Genomic DNA, 19,926 nt, shown 5'->3' with positions numbered 1-19,926 from the left:
TGATTGCAACTTGCCTGATTTCCAAACTAAATACCATGTGGAGAAGAAGGTGCATGCTCTCTACCCTAGATAAGACTGAGCCAAGGTCATCTTACCAGCTTCCTGTAGAAGGAAACAGGCTCTGGAGACAGGGTTCCCGGGTTCAGATTCCCACTCCTCCTCCTTCAACAGTCAGACACAACTGTGTCAACTTGCACAAGTTCCTTAAGCTTCTGGGCTGAGAGTTGCCATTTGTTACCTCCTGGACTTATTGCAAGGATTGTATGAGAAAATAAATATATTACCCATGGGATATTTGTCCGTACCATGGTAAGTGTTGCATAAATATTAGTGATCATTTTATTTATTTTGTTGGACGCTATTTGCCCTTTGAAGTATTAAGAGATGAATGGAAGCATATTAAATATGTTAAGAGTTTATCTGAGCAAAAATCAATTAGAACTGGGCAGTGCTAAACCAGAACCAAAGCCAGGAATTTGATTAGCTCTAGCTTATATGGTTGCATTATATGGAAAAGCTGAGTTGGTCTTTTGTGATTAGTTGTCCTTGGGTTTCAATTTCTTAACTTTGAGGCATTATAGGCTTAGGTTTTGTGTGCTTGTGTAGGATAGGAAGGCATTAAAGCCACCTCAGTCTAATGGCCTCTTGTTTAATTATTTTAACAGAAGTCAGATATCGTTCTGGTTGTACTACATTTCCTCCATGAATTAAGTTGACTCAGAGCAAAGAAATTGAGAGAAAGGAAAATTAGAGATCTTGTTCCCCAAACCCATAGTCAAGCCTCTATACTTGCTCCCTCTACCAATTTAATAGCACACAATCTGAAAATTGCCTTGAGTTTTAAACACTTGCTCTTTTCACTTCTAATAGTGAAGGCTCACGAAATACCGGAGCAAGATCTTTGTCGCTAAAGTAACTGTAAGGAGTTAATTAGGAAAAGTTCATATGTAAATTCTCCTCTGGAGAAGCTTGAACCCTAAGTCCCTTTTCCAAACTATTTTGGAAACACAAACCTATTTATGATGGTGAGTTTCTTTTAAAATAAAATTCGATTGCATCTCAAATCATTTTGATGTAGTATTGTAGAGTAGGCCTGTATCTTCTACCCCTCTCCTCAAAGGGTTTGGATATATATCCAGTTTTCACACTGTTTTTCATTCCACCTTGAAATCGTTTTAGTTCTAGTCTCATCCTGGCCTGGAGTTAGTGTGTGGAGCCTCTGAATCCCACTGACCAGATATTTTGAGTAATGATGTTGGAGACTACTACATTCTTTAGAACTAAATTGGGGCAATGGTGGAAATACCCTGGGGAAGCACCATACGAAAGCCTGGTGAGGCAGTATATTTGAAAGAACATAGAACGCAATTAATGTTTTTGTCTTACTTAGAGCTTGAAAAAATATGTTCAAACATAAAATTCAAAGCAGATGTCACTTTTCTTCTTTAAAAAGAGGTAACTTTTTCTGTCCTGGTAAAGAATGGGAGACTCCCTCTAGAGTACAGAGGTGCCGTGATCTCTGCAGGGTACCCTCTGTGCTGTAATTAGATTTCTGACTTCTGGTGTTTGTCAACAGATTTGGCTCCTTGGCGGCTAAGAGCCATGGAAACCTGTTGTTCAAGGCATTTTGACTGGCAATATTTAAAAGAACCTGTTAGGAAACTTTGAGAAGGGAATTTAAAGAAAATAGAAACATCACAATGAAGCTATATAAAACAACTGTCAATACAATCAGATATGGCTCATCCATTATCCCTGATAAAGTGGTTTCCTATTATCATTTTAACTCCTGACAGCTGACATGAATTTTCCCCTTTTATCTTTCTTAGGGTTAATGAACAATGAATGGGCAATTTTAAATTACGCATAAGAAGCAGGTTCCTTTTCTTTCACAGTTTGCCTCTCTATTGAGCAGATACTCTGTGTATTTACAGAATTTGACCCAAAGCTTTCCACATCTTCTTTCTTGCCATTTGCCTTTTATATGGGGATATTACGATTAACCGTCTCTAAGTGATTACGTCAGGGCAGATTACTTTTTTAAGCCATCAATTTTTCAAAAATGCTATGAAATAAGAAACTATAGTGTCAGCCAAGGAAATATCTAAAAAGCAACATTCTTTTGACTGCAGGGTAAAAGCATGTTTTTCCTAAGAATTTTTACATTGCATTTTGTTTTCCAGGACAATTAATACCTGCCCCATTCCAGACTTAACAGCAGGACAGAATAACAGCCACAAACTGTATATATTGCACTGGTACTTTGCTGAGACCAATATAATTGACTTCCATATTGTTTTCTTTTAAAGAGTGTTTTTTTTTTTAAATTTAAATTATATTTTGTTTTTTCAGTGTTCCAAGATTCATTGTTTATGCATCACACCCAGTGCTCCATGCAATATGTGCCCTCCTTAGTACCCACCAGGCTCACCCATACCCCTACTCCCTTCCCCTCCAAAACCCTCATTGTGTTTCTCAGAGTCCACAGTCTCTCATGGTTTGTCTCCCCCTCCGATTTCCCCCAACTCAATTTTCTCCATCTCCCCACGTCCTCCGTGTTTTCTTATGCTCCACAAGTAAGTGAAACCATATGATAATGGACTCTCTCTGCTTGACTTATTTCACTCAGCATAATCTCCTCTAGTCCCGTCCATGTTGCTACAAAAGTTGGGTATTCATCCTTTCTGATGGAGGCATAATTCTCCATTGTATATATGGACCACATCTTCCTTATCCATTCGTCCGTTGAAGGGCATCTTGGATCTTTCTACAGTTTGTCGACTGTGGCCATTGCTGCTATGAAAATTGGGGTACAGATGGCCCTTCTTTTCACTACATCTGTATCTTTGGGGTAAATACCCAGCAGTGCAATTGCAGGGTCATAAGGTAGATTAGGTTAGTAAAGGTAAAGAGTGGGTTTTTTAAGCCTTATTACCTTTACTAACATAATCTACCTTTTCCTCAGCAAAATATCCTAATAGTCTGACCTTTGATATAGATTGTTTTGTTTCCAAATGAAACAAAAAAATCACCAGGTTTTTTATTATAAAATATTCAAGCGTTGTCTCTATTTTCTCTTCTGAAAAATGGTACCTCCTCTTTTAGGGCTTCATTTACTTTAAAGGTTTAAATGTTGAACAAGTTATTATTTTTAATTCAGGTACTCCCAAAAACCCTATTTGAGAAACCTGCTATACAATTGATTATTTTTGGAGTGATTAGTCCAATTTTTTTTCCCCTCATATTCTCATAAAAAATCCGAATCTTCCCTGAAGTATAGATATCCTGCTTGGTATCTGTAACCACTTAGTGTGAAACTCCTTAAAGAGTGTTTTTGTTTCCAGTACAAAGGGAGAACCCTAGGAATGAACTAATAGTTTGCAGTTCTAGGCTAAGACTTCTTTAAAGACAGCCTTTCCTGAACTTCCTTCTCCAAAACTAGAGCAAAGGACTCAGCCTGTGCATGTTTCCAGCACTCCAGACTTCCGCACTGACCCTAAACCAGTTTCAGGCTGGTCTCATCCTTCCACCCTGGCCAATATCCAAATTTCAAACCTCCCTAGTCATCTGTCCTCCTCCACATTCTCATAGCCACGTTCCTTTGTGCTTTCTTCCCTTCTCTTGTTTTTTTTCTTCCTACTACATACTTTCCTCGTACTCTTTCCATCATCTCTACATCTTTTACTTGCTTACTTTAAGTGTAATTTGAATATCCTTTAGGGACAATCTCAAGTAGTTCATTCTCTCCTTCCTAAGATCAGGAGAATGTTCAGCATCCTCTTATGGCCTAAGCACTGTCTCTTCAGACATCTTTTCTGTAGGCCATACCATCTGATTAGTGTTCTACCTAGTACCTCTGCCATCTGTCAACATCACAGTTATTCCTCCATACTCTTTCATAGCTTTGGCATCTGAGTCCCCATCTCCTTCCTCACTCCAGATTCTGATATGTCAATGTGGATGACCCCAAAATTATACCCATCCCCCTCCAATGTCCTTGGCCTATTCATTTCCAATGTTCTTCAGGTTAACTCCTCAGGGATATTTATTCCCATGGCCACAGCATGAACCTTGTCACCCACAGCTGCTTCAACTCTGGAATCCTGAATTCTGGCAACTCTCTCCAAAAACAATCTGTCCCTGAAAAGTTGTAGTCTTCAGTGCTATCTTCACTATACCTATCCTTGACCTCCAGGAGCGCTCTAGTCCCTTGACCATCCCCCCTCCATTTTCTCCCAGCTGATCAGTCCTAGCCCCACCATACCTTTATTTTCACTCCTAACTGACCTAGACTATATAACTTTTAATCATTCTCCTATTTTCTTAATCATACACTCAGTTTTCTAGCTACCTTCCATACTTCTCCTCCAGAATCCAAATCCTGGAAAGACTCCCACATCCAGCCTCATTGTACCAATTCATGTACCACCAAGCTCAGCTGCAAAAAATTGCACATGTGTGTGGACTGATGTTACTGTCTCCAATTTTGACTAGGCCCTCAATCTTGCTCAGCAATCCTTCTGCCTGCCCTGGTCATCTTCCTCTTACAGTGTTCACAATAGCTCCTTCGCTCCTTCACTGTTCCCCTCAAGCCCTCCACCCTGTAATCTCCCATGCTGTTCTCAGCACCTGACTTCTTTTCCCCTTTCCAAAGAAAATAGAAGCCTCGAGATAGGAACTTGTCAGTTTATCCTCTCAAGGAGAAACTGCACAGTTCATCATCTTCCTTCTTTTCGCTCCTTGCCCACCATGTACCTGCATATATTTATCACTATTTGTACCAAATTAATCAATGTCTCTTCTCTTGTCAAAAGTTAATTTGTGAACTCAGTTTGCACTGCATTTGCATTTCTCTCTTCTCTTTTGGGGGCCTCTCTCCATCCACGCCTTATAGTATTTAGGCAGTAGGAAAGATGATCACAAAGAAGCTGGGTAAGATTAATAGACTAGGATGAAAATAAAGATTCTGAGTCAGGATGACAGAATAAGCAGTGGTTGGAATTTTTTCAGTGCAAGTTCAAAAATCTCATCATATTTTCCCTGTAGTACATGCTGGGAATGCAAGTTTAGGAGCTTTGTGTGTTGTGGAAATGTACCTTTGTGCATCTCTCAGTACTTTTCCACAAGTCATTCGTCGGAAAATTGACTATTGCTGAGCCACTTCCTGTAAGAGGTCTTGAAGCGTGTGGTCAAATAAGAGGGAAACTGTGGAGTCTGCGTCTGGTAAATCTGTAGTCAATATACATTTACTAGTGGTTGGGCTTTTCTTCTCTTAGAATAAACCTGGAAGCCATACCAGAATCTGTCACCACACATTACCTTTTCTGAATGCACCCTGGCCCATGTACCAGGTGTTCCTGGGCATCGACAATGCACAAAGCATCATTGATAGAAGGTACTATACCCTGCTCTAGGGGGGGGAAATGTGGTAGGTGATGGGAGCAAATGAGACAAGAGTTATATTTTTGTCAAGAAATAAAGGGCTGCTAGTCAATACCATGTTGCTTATCCAATAATTCCAGTGAATTCTAGGTTGAACTTCAAAACAGGAAATCTTCTTTTTTGGATTCAGTCAGCCTATTGGGACACATGGCTGGTAGACCAGAGGTGCTTTTTTATTAAAACTTTAACATTCAGAAAGAATTCTCTGTAACCTTGACATGCTGAATTATACTCTGAACCAGAGAGGGACTCAGGACACAGCTAAGAAAAAAGGAACAGCTGGATCCTTTGGTAACTTTGTGCCTTCCTTTCTGGTTTGGGGAACAACAAATTCAAAATGTCCACACCTCTGAAACAGGAGAACCAGAGCAACAGAATATCAACCACATTAAACTGCTGATACATTTTAGTTAAAGCTAGTTAGGTTGATCATGATAAAAATGTATTTCTGACCCTTGCTAATTACTAACCCAATCTGAAATATAAAGAAGTTCTTTTTCCTGCCTTGTTTTAATACATTTGTGTAATAAGTTAAAGTTAAGGACTTCTGTGCTCATGAATATTACCAGTAATTCTTTTCCACTTGAAAATACCCAAAGAGTTCTAAGAAAACCCAAACTGAAAAGTATTATTAAATCCACCTTGAGCTAAGTGCAAAAATGGTTGGAGTAGGGCCTCACATAATAGTTTAGATCAGTGGTTCTCAAAGTGTAGTCTACAGTGGGACACCTGGGTGGCTCAGTCAGTTAAATATCTGACCCTTGATCTTGGCTCAGGTCATGGTCTCAGGGTCAAGAGTTCAATCCCCACACTGGGCTTTATGCTGACCATAGAGCCTACTTTAAAAAAGAAAAAGAAAAGAAAAGAAAAGTGTGGTCTGCAGATCTCTGTGTCTCTAGGATACTTTCAGGAATCCACAGGATCAAACCTACTTTCATAAAAATATTAAGATGTTATCTGCCCTTTTTACTGTGTTGACATTTGCACTAATGTTGCAAAAGTGATGAGGGGTAAAACAAGCACGGATCAAAGCAGTGACCCCAACTTATACTAATAGTCATTGTATCCTTGATTATCAGGCTCTCACAGCTTAAAAAAATCACCAGTTTCATTTAAGAATGTCCTTGAAGAAGCAGTTAAAATAGTTGTATTTCAACCCTTGCTTACATGTCTTTAATATTTCATGTGATTACATGAAAAGTACATACAAAGAACTTCTGCTTCATCCCAAAGGCTGGTTGTCTCAAAGAAAAGCACTTGGGGGTGCCTGGGTGGCTCAGTGGGTTAAAGTCTCTGCCTTTGGCTCAGGTCATGATCTCAGGGTCCTGGGATAGAGCCCCACGTTGGGCTCTCCGCTCAGCGGGGAGCCTGCTTCCCTTCCTCTCTCTCTGCCTGCCTCTCTGCCTACTTGTGATTTCTGTCTGTCAAATAAATAAATAATAATCTTAAAAAAAAAAAAAAGAAAAAGAAAAGCACCTGTGTGACGGGGTTGAGAACTAAACCAACTGACCGTTTCACAGAACACCATTTAACTGCAAGAATGACTCACGGGCAAACTATGGTTATTCAGATTTGGGTATTTGGCAGACATTTCATCAAAATAAACTAAGTAAACCAGTCACTTGGGTAAATAATTGGCTGTATTTTTCACAATGACAAACTTTGAGCCTTCAAATAAAGATTAGAGTTTTGGAAGATTTGTGTCAGTCACTATGAGTTTGATAACTTCCCAATATTTAAAAACTTCTCTGATGTGATTGGTGATGATATTAACCAATATGATTTTTTGGTATTATATAATGAAATGTGTCAACATTTGGAACATCTGCATAACTCTGAATTATTTTCCAAGTGACCAATGCATAATGTTGTAAAATTATGCATATGAGTAAAAGATCCATCTAAATATTGAGGTAGACTAATAGATCTTAAAGTAACAATATGAAACATTCACAGGGTTTTAGACTCCCCATTCTACTAAACTTTAAGAAACTACAATTTGCCAAGTTTCTAGTATAATATAAAAAAAAATCCACAATTATTTGGAAAGGATTTTAAAGTACTCTTCCCTTTTCCAACTATATATCTGTGTGAGGCCAGATTTTCTTCATATATCCAACCAAAACAATAGCAACAGATTGGATACAGAAACAGATATGAAAAGCTAGCTGCTAAGGCATATATTAAAGAGTTTTGCAAAAATGTAAAAACAGTGCCAATCCTCTCAATGTAGATTTTTTTTCATTATGAAAATATAGTCACTTTTCAAAAAAATACATTATTTCTGTTAGCATTTAATAGGTTGTTGCCATTGTTTTATATGATAAGTAAATATTTTTTAAATGTCTCAGTTTTATTTTCAAATATGCTGAATATTGGTGGATATAACAACATACAAGCTCTTTGGGATACTCAAGAATATTTAGGAGTATAAGGAGATCCGGAGACAAAAAAAAAAAAGTTCGATAAAGTTGGTTTAGCTGGTCATAATGAGAGAAGGACTGCTTTACTCATGCTAAAACTGCAGGTACATAGAAGACCGCATATTTTGTGACATTTAATCCTAAGAGAAATAGAAGCAGTTTTGTTGTTTTTTGATTAAAATATGCTTCACAGATTTCAACCAAGGAATTTTTAAAGCGAGCCAGCACTTTATCAGTCTGAATTCTTTGGTTGAAAGCAACAAGTTGGTAGGTTTCTGCCTTCGGCTTGGGTCATGATCCTGGAGTCCCAAGATGGAGCCCCTCCTCGGGCTCCCTGTTCAGTGGGGAGTCAGCTTCTCCCTCTGCCCCTCATCCTGCTCTTGCATGCTTGCTCTCAAACAGGTAAAATCTTGAAAGAAAAAAGAAACAAGCAAGGGCAACTGGATTAGTCTTCCATAATGTAACAAATTACCCATAATTTACCAGTTTAAAACAACACGTAATTATTATTTCACAGTTTCCATGCAGTTTTAGAATTCAGGAAAGCTTTTTCTTCAAACCCAGGAGAAAGATCTCTCTCTTATGAAGACAGTCACTCATATGAGTAAGATCAGTTGGTTAAGGACCTCAATTACATCTCTAAAATCCCTTCGCTTTTGCCATATGAGGTAACGTAATCATGGGAGTGAGAGCGCATCACCTTTGCCATATTCTGTTGGTTAGAAGCAAATTACAAGTCCTGCCTGTTCCCAAGGGGAGGGGATCATACAGTATATAGGGCGTGGTTAAAAGGGGAAGGGGAGTGGTGTCATTTTAGAATTCTGCCTACCATAGCGATGTAAACAAATAAGAAAGTTACTGAAAGTAAATGAAGTAGTCACACAATGAAAGGAATGGCTGAAAACCCAGCCTTAGAATGGGCAAGAAGCCCTTTTCCATTTCCTAAGAGCTATCAGAGACTTACCTTTGGTATCAAGACAACTACTAATTCACTATTCAACATGCCACCACTAGATGAATCAACTCCATATGTTTTTATGTTTTTATGTTTATATATTTTATATTCTAGGTATCAATTTTTGGATATCAATACGTATGTATTTTTTTAATGTTGTGTTCCTTTATGCAAAGTTAAAAACCTACCCTTTGGCTAAGTGGGACAGAATATCTTGAGTAACAGCCTCATAAGGACTGCTCACGGTGGGGAGAGAGGTGCTACCCCAAAAGGAGATTTTGACTAGTTGAAGCAGAAAGAGATGCTGGCAGGCTAATACAAAGTTGTCTACCAAAGTCATCATCACCACCAAAAATATAATTTTTCAAAAAGCAAAGTCAGAAATATTATCCTTCAACAATATATACTTATAATGTAAAAATTTTCAAATCTTTTATACTTGTGAGCTGAGGTCATGAAAATTCTTTCAAATAGATAATTATAATAGATCTCCCTTGACTTGCTTTTGGATGACATAAAGTTTTGCTGTTGCATTTTGAATATTTCATTTATTATTTCTATGAAAGAGGGACAGTTAGCTTTTTGTGTTAAACAAAAAGATAAGAATTATTTGTTCAGTATGTTAGTTCTTCTCAATGATTATTCAGTCATCTTGGTATTAATCCCAGTGTTACTTTTATCCTATATTTGAGATGGTGACTCCTGCCCTAGTTTTCTAGCCTTATCTTTTCCATTATTCCAAGAACTTCCAAAATTGTCCTTCCAAGATCAAGAAGACAAATGTTCATATTCTTCTAACTCCATCCTCCAACAGGGAATCACTGGATTTACCGTTGCTTACACAAAGTACCTTTTCAGGAATTTTTATTCCAGGTGTCTGGTTGGAGTCCACCTTTCCTTTAGTATGCAAATAACGTAGATTAGAGCCCCTTTCCATGTTCTGTGAAATCAGAATTTGCACCCAAATTCCCAAGGAATGCTGGCAGACCTGCTGACATTCTCCTGCTCGCTTCTCATTCTGACTTCCTGCCCCACAGGATGCTTCACATCTCTGCTACTTCCTCACCACAAGTGCTCGATGCTCCTTCCAGACACTTTCCCCATAGGGTTCCACTAAATGAATAGCAGAATCTTCTAAGGTTATAGGGTAACAGAGAGAGATTATAGCACAAAATGGTTTGGGGTTTTTTTTGTTTTTGTTTTTTTGTTTGTTTGTTTGTTTTTTCATTTAACTGTTCATGCCTCATTGTATACAGGACAGAAGGACAGATTTTGTTCAGTTCTCTTTCCTTCTCCTACCATCATACTCCGGCCCCTTCTCTCCCCTCTGGAATTCGTCTTGCTCTTGCTCCCTTCTCCCCCTCCCCCGCCCTTCCTCCTCCTCTTCTCTATCTCTCTTTCATAGAGTGGGTGAGAGGTGATGGTTCTCATGACTAAACTTGCCTATACTTTTCTGGAAAAAAATTGATCTCCCTAGAAGTTTCCTGCCTTTCTCTTTCCTCTGAATTAGAATTCTCTATGTGTAATTTATTAGCATTATTTTTTCTTCTCTTTATAAGCTTTTATTGAGAAAAGACTATTGTCTTTTAAAAATGTTTCTGAGAGGGTTGCCTGGGTGACTCAGTCAGGTAAGCATCTGCCTTTGGCTCAGGTCATGATCTCAGGTCATGATCTCAGGGTCCTGGGGTGGAGCCCTGCATTGGGCTCCTTGCTCATTGAGAAGCCTGCTTCTTCTGCCCTTCCCCCTGCTTGTGCTCTCATTCTCCCTCTCTCTGAAATAAATAAATAAAATCTTAAAAAAAAAAAAAAAAAAAGCTTCTGAGAACATCTAGGCCAACACCAATTCCAGACATGGTTTTTTGATGACGGGAGGGAGATCCTATGTCATTGGAAAGGGTAACTGAACTATGTCATTATTCACAGACAAGCGTGTACTTTCTCTGAAGTGCTAGGAATCTCATTGAATTTTTAAAGGCTAGTTTTGAAAATGCCATTTTGAATTTGTACTGAAGAAAGATCAAGTTATGTATGTATTACATTTATAAAGCTTATGTACATGTGTACAGATATACTGTGTGATGTTTATGTACGTATGTAAACATGCTAAAATGCATCTCCCCATTTCTTTTTTCTTTCTCTAGTAGTACTGTGATTTTTTTTTTACTGTATATTTGACAGAAATCCAAAAATACATTCTCAAGGACATGAAGGAGAAATTTCTGCACATTTTAGATTTGTCTTACCTAGATAATCTGCAAAACTGTGGTTCTTATTTGTGTTTATATACTCCTCAGTTTCTGTCCTCTTCAGGGAAAAAAAGATTGTTGTTCCCCACCCCCTTGTCTCTCCAGCTCAATCCTTTTATTTTTTTTTTATTTTCACATTTCATATTTCTGCAGACTTCATCACAACCTGATAACATTCCCAAGGTTTGCTCTAACGTTATATTCCGAATTACTTCTCAAAGAAAAAAAAAAGTATGAATTGTAAAATCATTTCTTTCCTTCCCTGGGTTAACATTTGAAATGAAAAGCAAGTGGTCTCCTCTTTCTTGTTGCAAATTCCAGCAGCAGGCCAGTGGCAGCTGTCTGTCCTTCCTGCCTTTCATCCCTGAGGATTACTTTAGCCCCAGGGAGTGGGTTGATTTCCCTGAGGGCAAAGTCGCGGGGTGTGGCCAACTGCCCTCGGGCGTGTGCTCTGGCTCAGAGTCCTGAGAAAACTCCCCTCCCTCTCCAGCCCACAGAGAAATCTCTGAAGTCAGTGTACTCAGTGACAGAAGCGTGGCGAATGCGGCGGGGGCCGGTGGGGGTGGGGGGTCTGCTTCTGTTCTTGGCCTTCTGGGTCTGAAGGCCCAGCATGGACTTGCCTCGGGATATCTTTGTGCCTCGGTGGCAATGCAGAACATTTCATGTTGCACAAAAGGATTCACACAGATTCGGACACAGAACTTGAGGGATTTCTGTGCCCTGGAGAGGAAAGTCTGTGTGAGTTTGAGACCTTACTTAACCTTGGAACCTTTACTCCATTAGAACTAGGTGGCTTAAAATGACAAAAGGTAGTGACTAAAAGGGAAACTTCCTCTCCTCAACTGTATTATCATTAATCAACTGTTTCTCTTGCTCTCAAACACGATTTTACTAGGATGTTTGCCCAGTACTCTAAACTGATAATTACACACGTGCTAAAATGATGCATTCGAGAGCTAGCCCCTTATTTTTAAACGCTTTTAAAGTTACACAGTGGTTCATATTCGGTAATTGCCCTCAGTCAGTCAGATGCACCGAGGTGGCCACTCTGTGGTCCCAAGGATGGGTGACAGCACAGTCAGAGGACCTTTCCCCCCACAAACAACTTCTCTCTCTCCACCCACTGGGCTCTAGACCTGTTCATATATTCAAATCATGGTAATGAAATTCGGACTTAGGGACACCATTTCAACCCCGGATATCTCCTTAAACTCTGCATCTGAATTGAACTTAGGTGTTTAACTACCAGGCCGGTAGACTGATACTCATTAAACTTGGATCACTTTCTTTGAAGAAAAAATAAAAGGACTCCAAAAGTACAAATTAAGTTTAGCAGAGGACAGTGGAGGAGAAGCTTCTCTCATCTTTTCGACATTTGAGTAACAGTGAATAGAATCACTTTGGAATTAGTGAGATCAGGTTCAGTACTTTGCTCTGCCACTTGGACAGCTCCATTCCAAAGGGAATCTCTAACTTCCCTTATCTGCAAAATGAGTATAATGGTTGTGTGGAAATAAAGGAAGACTAACCAAATGAGAACACTCACAGGCTATTTACTCTGAGCTTGTTGGAGCAAAGGAGTCTGAAAGGCACCAGCCCTTGCATTTTGGCACAGACTCAGAAGCAGGTGAAGGAGCTGGAAAGCTTCCTGGTGGAAGGAAGGAAGGCTTTAGGTGCCCCCTGATTGGGAGCTGTTGGCACAGAGAAGCTGTAGGTGGGCTCCTAAGAAGCAGGGCATCCTGTGGGATTGGCTGGTGACACGTATTTGGCTTTTGCTGGTTGATGCTAAGTTGGAAACAGAGACAAACATTAGAGAAGTGGACAGTTATTCATCACGTCCTGGCTGTTTTGGACCAGCCATCCCAGAGGTTCGAGTTTAGCTGGGTGGATGGTTACTAGAGATAGCAATTTGACTTCCTGCAAATCTGATGTATAGCAGATTGGCTTTCTAGGGTGTTTATTGTAGATAAGGGTTTGGGTTCATGGGCGGGTACGGCAGGTTGTAGGTCAAAGCTCTATTCTGATACAAGCTCTGGCCATTGGCCTTTGGTTTAGTCAGTCTTACAGCTGCACCATGAAAAGCATCATCACAGCGTGACCACACAGCACTCGCCCAATAAATAGAAGTATAGTCTCCACAGACATTTGAAACCACTACTCTTTGGTGCATTTTTCATGGTATCAGTGCCGGAGTTTGGATCAGAACTGGGTGGATGTGGGGGAAGCCAGTGTGTGCTGGTGTAAGTAGGCCCTTCCCTGGGGAATTATGTCAGGGTTGAAATGGCTTATCAGTTGAAGGCGAATTGCCTATGAATTCATTAGCAGAATCTGAAATTGTCCATCCCATTCATTTCATTTCTGGGAACTGTCCAAGCCCTAAAGAAACTCCAGGGTCCTAATGGGTCTCTAAATTCATCTGAGTTTTAGGACAGATTCTGGGGATACAAATGAGCTTAAAACCATTGCAGGTGTCAGAAGGTCTCTAACACCTAGTATAATGCCTGCAACATAGTACGTACTTTCAACCAGCAGTTGAATGAATAAGTGAATGAATAAGTGAATGAATAAGTGAATGAATGGGTGAATTTCCCAACTTACATCAAGTAGCTACTGTGAAAATAAGAGGTATCACCTTGTCTGCTACTTTCTACGTAATTTAGATATTTCTGTACATTCTTTTTTTCACTAGAACTCCTAAAATAGGATTGGACTAAATATAATCGAATGATCACTCACAGAATTTATAATGATAGGCAGAGTCAAGAGTGAGTATTTTGGCCACCTCCCCCTCCAAATGCTGAATTCTGGAAATGAACACATTAAATGGAATTTTAAAGCACTGTTCAATGAACAGGAAAGATGATTCAAAGTAACTTCTTATTAGCACCCATGTGAAGTGGTACCAAATTTGAACTTTAAAAATGTTATAGTTATGCAAATGACTTCACAGAACTAATCCCAAGCCAGTTGGTTCACACAGGCTTTTAGAGACCATACAAGTCAACCTGACAGGCAGAGCTTCTTGCCTTTTGTACGGCTGAGTCCCCGGGGACAAGGAGTTCAGAGACCTGAGACATGGCTTAGCATCTAGTGTGCCCTTCATCCTCACACATCCGTTCATCCATTCAGGCCCTTACGTAACATTGATTGGCCTTGTAGAGTTTCTCAGCCGCAGGGATAACAAGTGAGCCTACCATTCCTGCCCTGGAAGAGCTCGGGGTTAGGAGGTGAGCTCAGTGATGATCATGCATGCAGCTGGAGATGGGGTCCAGCAGAACTTTTGCGTTCAGTGATAATGTCTGAGGCACAAAATGATGATTAAGGCCTCTGTCCTTAAAGTACTTCAACTCTTGTACAGCAGAGAACTTGTGTACACGGATATTCAAGATAGAACGTGTTATATAGAGGCAGGCCCTTAAAAGGTAGGCAGGAATTCAGACTCGGGGATTCTCAGACCTTCCCTCTCATTCACCCCACATCCTTTGTCGAACTTGGGGTGGGGTACATAGAAACAAACCAGGGAGTCGAAATTTGTTTTTGACTGAGCAAGAGACGTAGGTGTTCGCTGTAGATATGAAGCAATAAATTGCATTGGCTTATACGTTTTGAAATAATGGCTCAGATTTAGAACTAGATAGCAGAATTCAAATTGTGAAATGGCAGCTTTAATAACATGAAAGATATTCTAGCCCTGCCCACAGTAAAATGAACAGAGAGTGGGTTTAATATTTCAGTAAGACTGTAAAAAGCATGTGAAACGTAGGTGATTGGATTGGCGAGCACGCAGTCATGAACATTGTCAAAGAGAGTGTACAATGGAGTCTGTATCCATTTAAATAGCATAGTAACTGGAGGAGAGAACGGAGTGCTTCTCTCACCTGTGAAAGTGATATTAAACAATTAGGCCAAGGACCTTGTCCTCCATGCAGCTCTGATGGACAGCGACTTTCTGATGGCTTGCACTTTGGTGTACCAAACCTGTTCTTTTTCTTCTAGTCTTATGTAGCCACTACCCACGGTTTCATATGGACATGAAGTAATTTTTTCAGACCTCTAAGGACCTTCATTTTACAGACTAATGTCTGAAATTTTTGATGAGTTTAGTAGTAGACATTGTACATTATCAGAGAAGAGTGGGTGCTGTTTGTGCCTTGCTGCACTTCTGATGCAGAGTAAGAGCCTATGGAGAGAACTGGAAAGGGAAGGCATCAGCCTTAATTCAGAATTAATCTCCTATAAAGGCCTAACTGCATATTTCCAAATAGTATATTTATATTTATTCAGATATTCCCTGAGAGACTGTCAATTTATTGACATAGGTTATGATCCGTAAATTCCATCAGAAAATAAGGATTTCCAGTTCATCATATGGATTCATATATAATTAACTGACCTTTGTATTAACCTTTTTAAAAAATATAATTTCCCATGTGGTTCAAGAATAATTAGTTGGTATGTGGCAATGACTAAACTCCTGGAATATGAATATTCCACTATATGAAGTGACTAGTGCTGTGTCTTTTCTTTGGATGGATACAGTTAATAAGTACCACATCTAACCATTGACAGTAGCAAATATCGCTAACTTACATGTTTGTAAAACGGTCACGTATACTATTATGATATTTGGGAGCAAACAATAATTTGTGTTACGGTTTTGCAGCCATTTCTCAATGTTATTCTATGAATCAGTTGTCTTTTTGATGGATTGAGCTCATGACGTTCAGTTGATCTCCATTTAATCAGGTCTTGCTGTCAAAGGTTTTTATATATTCCAACCATTTTGTTTCCATGTTGTTTCCTTGGTTCAATACACAGGTTGAGATATGGTTGTCTGGACTGAGAGATAGGAATATCCAGCCTCATTTCAAAACTCTATTTGAATGAGTCTGATTAAGTCTTTCAACCCATATAAGTGGCGGACTGTGTCTTATTAGGAAATTAGGACCCCTTGATATATAACCTTTCTCCTGCTGGGGTAATGCAGTATGTTTATTTATCATTGGTATGCTATTCTACTATCTGTGCGTATAATTGAACTATAATTTTAAAATTCCTTTAAATAGTTATTTGTTTCAACTTTTAGTTGAAGCCAGAACACAGAGGAAAAAATAATGTTTTAAAGGTTTGGTTAATGGGGCACCTGGGTGGCTCAGTGGGTTAAACCTCTGCCTTTGGCTCAGGTCGTGATCTCAGGGTTCTGGGATCAAGCCCTGCATCGGGCTCTCTGCTTAGCAGGGAGCCTGCTTCTCTCTCTCTCTCTGTCAAATAAATAAATAAAGGTTTGGTTATTTATTTGAAAAGATGTGTCCCCATCCCACCTCTTATGATACATGTGTCATTATGGGTTACACCTGTGAACTCAGATCTGGTAGTAAATGTGTAGAAAGTCTCTCATCAAAATTACCTTAGTGCAAGCAGGAGCGCAGACTAAGTTCAGACAAAGGCCCTGGCTGGACAGTAGCCACGCTCCGCAGCATTCTGTGTTCGCCCCCTCCCACTCTCATTAGAAATAAGAATTCTCAAGTTAGCAAGTTATTTTATGTACTGTTTTAAGGGAAAAAATGATTCAGAGGGACAATATAGGCTTACATTAAAGATAAAGGCTAAGGTACAAAATATGATCTGGAATCCCAGAGCAAACTTAGTTAAATTCCCTACACCCGCATCTCTCTTCCCCCTGACATCTGAAACTGTGGACTAGTCATTAAAATCCTTCTACTTGGGCCCTACCTCTGACTTCCTCAATCAGAATCTCAGAACCTGGAGTCTGGTAAAAGGGCCATTTTAGTAAGCTTTCCAGATGATTCAAATACCCACGAAGCTTTGTGAACCACCCCCTGATTTTTTATTCATTGATTAAATGAATCACGCCTTCAGTTCTGAATCATTCATTCATTGATTTTTCATGGCACAGTACTATGTATACATACATCTGTGTCAAGTGTTTTACTATCTAATTAAGGTGACAAGATGTATCCTCAACATCTATTAATAAAGAAGCATGAGGTATTTGGACTCAGGGTCAGGGTAGCATTAAGAGTATAGCATGTAATATACAGAGCAAGAGCAACATCATTCTGTTCTGGTCAGAAGACACTTGGAGTAATAATCTCACTTGTTTATTACTTTATTTGGTTATTAAGATGGCTCTGAAGTAGATAGGATATTATTTGACAGAAGAGAAAGTTGAGTCCTAGAACTGCCAAGATTCAAGATTCCGAGTCACATGACCAATTAGAAAATCTAGAAAGAAAATCCGCTCTGATGCTAATTCCTAAACCAGTGTTCTTCTCACTGTGCCTGTATCATACCTCGCATAATTTTTCATTGTTGTTACTTAAGCTGAGTCTGTTTAGAGGTAAAAAATTTACCAGTAATGAATAATTTGGTTGAAAAACAGAGAAAAGAAATAATTCCAAATAACTAAAACTTCCTTCCTGTCAATATGTATTTTATGTTCAACCACCAAGCCATCAAGCAAGGATTCTGTTCATTAAAATTTGCAACAGAAGTCCTGCATATGGTGAATGTGTTAGGAGAAAATGTAATGGTTGTGATGGTTCATTTTATGTGTTAATTTGGCTGGGCCACAGAAATAAATTTGTGAGGGGAGCCCCAGCATCCCTGAAGAGCTCAGTGATCATTCTTCTCTGTATGCCAGAACTTACAGTGGGAACTGCTGTCATTAAATTGGGACACCTAAATGCAGTGAGGATCCTGGTGTGGCAGGAGCTAAATGATGACCCTCGAATGCCAAAGTCAAGGTGGTCATGGTTCCATAATGGACAGCAGGATAAAGTAGAAATCAGAATATTCTGACTTGTAGAGAGCTAGGTCATTGACTGGTTGATGATGGTGTTCCTCAAAGTGAAATATTTGGGAAGCCCACCAAATTTTTGCTTAATTTGTATAAGCAGAAAAGTTCTAGGTCAACTGAACAAAATTTGACTTGAATCATAAAAACAGAGTTATGACCCCCTTCATCAATCCCCAGATATGAGCCAGTTTATAGACCGAATGAAGGGGAAGTCAAGTCCCCTTGAAACTCCTGAACATTGCTAAAAATTTACTCCATTAATCTTTTTCCCAGCCATCCCTAAAGGGACCTGCAATCTTTAACCAGGGTAATTGTACCTTGGGGAAAAAGAAAATAATGAGAGCTTTCAGGGATTACTGAACACTGGCTCTTAACTGACACTAATTCTAGGAAACCCAAAATGTCTCTGTGGTCCATTGGTCAAAATAGGAGTTTATGGAGGTTAGGTGATCAGTGGAGTTTTAGGTTAGAACCACCTCACAGTGGGCTCAGTAGGTGTCTGGACCCATTCTGTTGTCATTTCCTCAGTTCAAAAATACGTAATTGAGGGGCACCTGGGTGGCTCAGTCAGGTAAGTGTCTGACTCTTGATTTTAGCTTTGATCATGATCTCAGGGTGGTGAGATGGAGCTCTACATTGCTCTCTCTGCTGGATGTGGAGCCTGCTTTAGATTCTGTCTCCCTCTGCTCCTCCCCTCCACTCTGCTCACATTCTGTTTCTCTTGAAAGATGCAGAGGTGGTGATTCTCACCATATTCTCATTCAACTTGCCTATTTGGCTTGTGCAGAGGACAAATGGATTTTGTAGAATAACAGTGGATTGTCATAAGCTTAATGCAGTGGGGACTCTGATTTCACCTGCTCTAACAGATGTGATTTCATTGCTTGAGAAAATGGTGCCTGGTATGTGGCTGTTGATCTGGCAAATGCTTTTTTCTCCATCCCTATTGATAAAGACTACGAGAAGCAGTTTGCTTTCATGGGGCAGAGCCAGCAAGACACCGTCACTGTTCTACCTCAGGGGTCTAGCAGCTCTGCAGGTCCCTGCCAGAATTCAATTTGCAGGAATCTTGATCACCTTGCCCTTCCATAAGATATCATTTTGACCCATTACATTGCTGGCATAATGTATTGTATATATCTGATCAGACCCAAAAAAGCCCTCAAGACACCAGTGATTTATACAAAGAAGTGGCCCAAATGCCTATTGTCCCCACTGGTACTACACTACCTTTTCTCCCTTAGCCTGCATCTATGGCCTCATGAGGAAGCCCCTATAATCTGTTGACAGAAGAGATGATATGTAGGGATGAACAACTGCTTCTCTCTGAGACATCCTCTGAAGGACAGTGGTAGAAGGGAAAACCTTTCAGTGAACAGAATGTCAAGCAATGCACCTGGTTATTCACTTTGCTTGCAAGGAGAAATGGCCCGATGTGCAACTGTATACTGATTTATGGCCTATGGCCAGTGGTTTGACTGGGTGGTCAGGGATTTTGAAAGAACATGATTGGAAAATTGATGACAAGCGAGTCTAGGGAAGGGGTATATGGAATGGGCAAAGACATGAAGATACTTGTGTGCCACATAATGTTTACCAAAGGGTGACCTCAGCAAAGGAATATTTTAATAATCAAGTGGATAGGAGAGGATGACCTATTCTGTGAATACCCAACTACCCCTATTATGCACTGATAGCTCATAAACCAAGTGGTCATAGAGGCAGGGATAAAGGTTGGGCTCAGCAACATGGACTTTGGCTCACCAAGGCCTACTTGTCTACAAATACGCTGGTGAATGCCCAATTTCCCAGCATCAGAGACCAACACGGAGTCCTCAGGGTATAAGCCAGCTACCTAGAGGCAGATTGTACTTCTATCATGGGTCAGAGTTTTGTTCTTACTGAAATAGAGGATGTGGATTTGCCTTCCCTACAAGTAGTGCTTTTACCAAAACTACCATGAGTGGATTTCTAGAATGCCTCTTCACCATCATGGTATTCTGCACAGCATTGCTTTTGATCAAGGAGCTCACTTCAAAG

At 39.8% G+C, this 19,926-nt stretch overlaps 1 protein-coding gene across 3 annotated transcripts in view; it reads left to right on the top strand.

Moving 5' to 3' along the window:
* Positions 1–19,926, top strand: part of FAR2 (fatty acyl-CoA reductase 2) — a 136,634-nt gene that overhangs the window by 61,545 nt on the left and 55,163 nt on the right. The window contains exon 1 of one of the 3 annotated variants that reach the window (XM_032855162.1): positions 18,370–18,457. The exons of the other annotated variants lie outside the window; for them this stretch is intronic. The gene's annotated coding sequence lies outside the window, so the exon portion shown is untranslated. Of the gene's footprint in view, positions 1–18,369; positions 18,458–19,926 lie in introns of those variants that run through there. 3 annotated transcript variants of the gene reach the window in all.

This window comes from Lontra canadensis, unplaced genomic scaffold (assembly GCF_010015895.1).
Source record: "Lontra canadensis isolate GAN:19392208 unplaced genomic scaffold, GSC_riverotter_1.0 scaffold9, whole genome shotgun sequence".
In the NCBI taxonomy this organism is placed as follows: domain Eukaryota; kingdom Metazoa; phylum Chordata; class Mammalia; order Carnivora; family Mustelidae; genus Lontra; species Lontra canadensis.
This window is presented reverse-complemented; position numbering and strand designations above follow the sequence as displayed.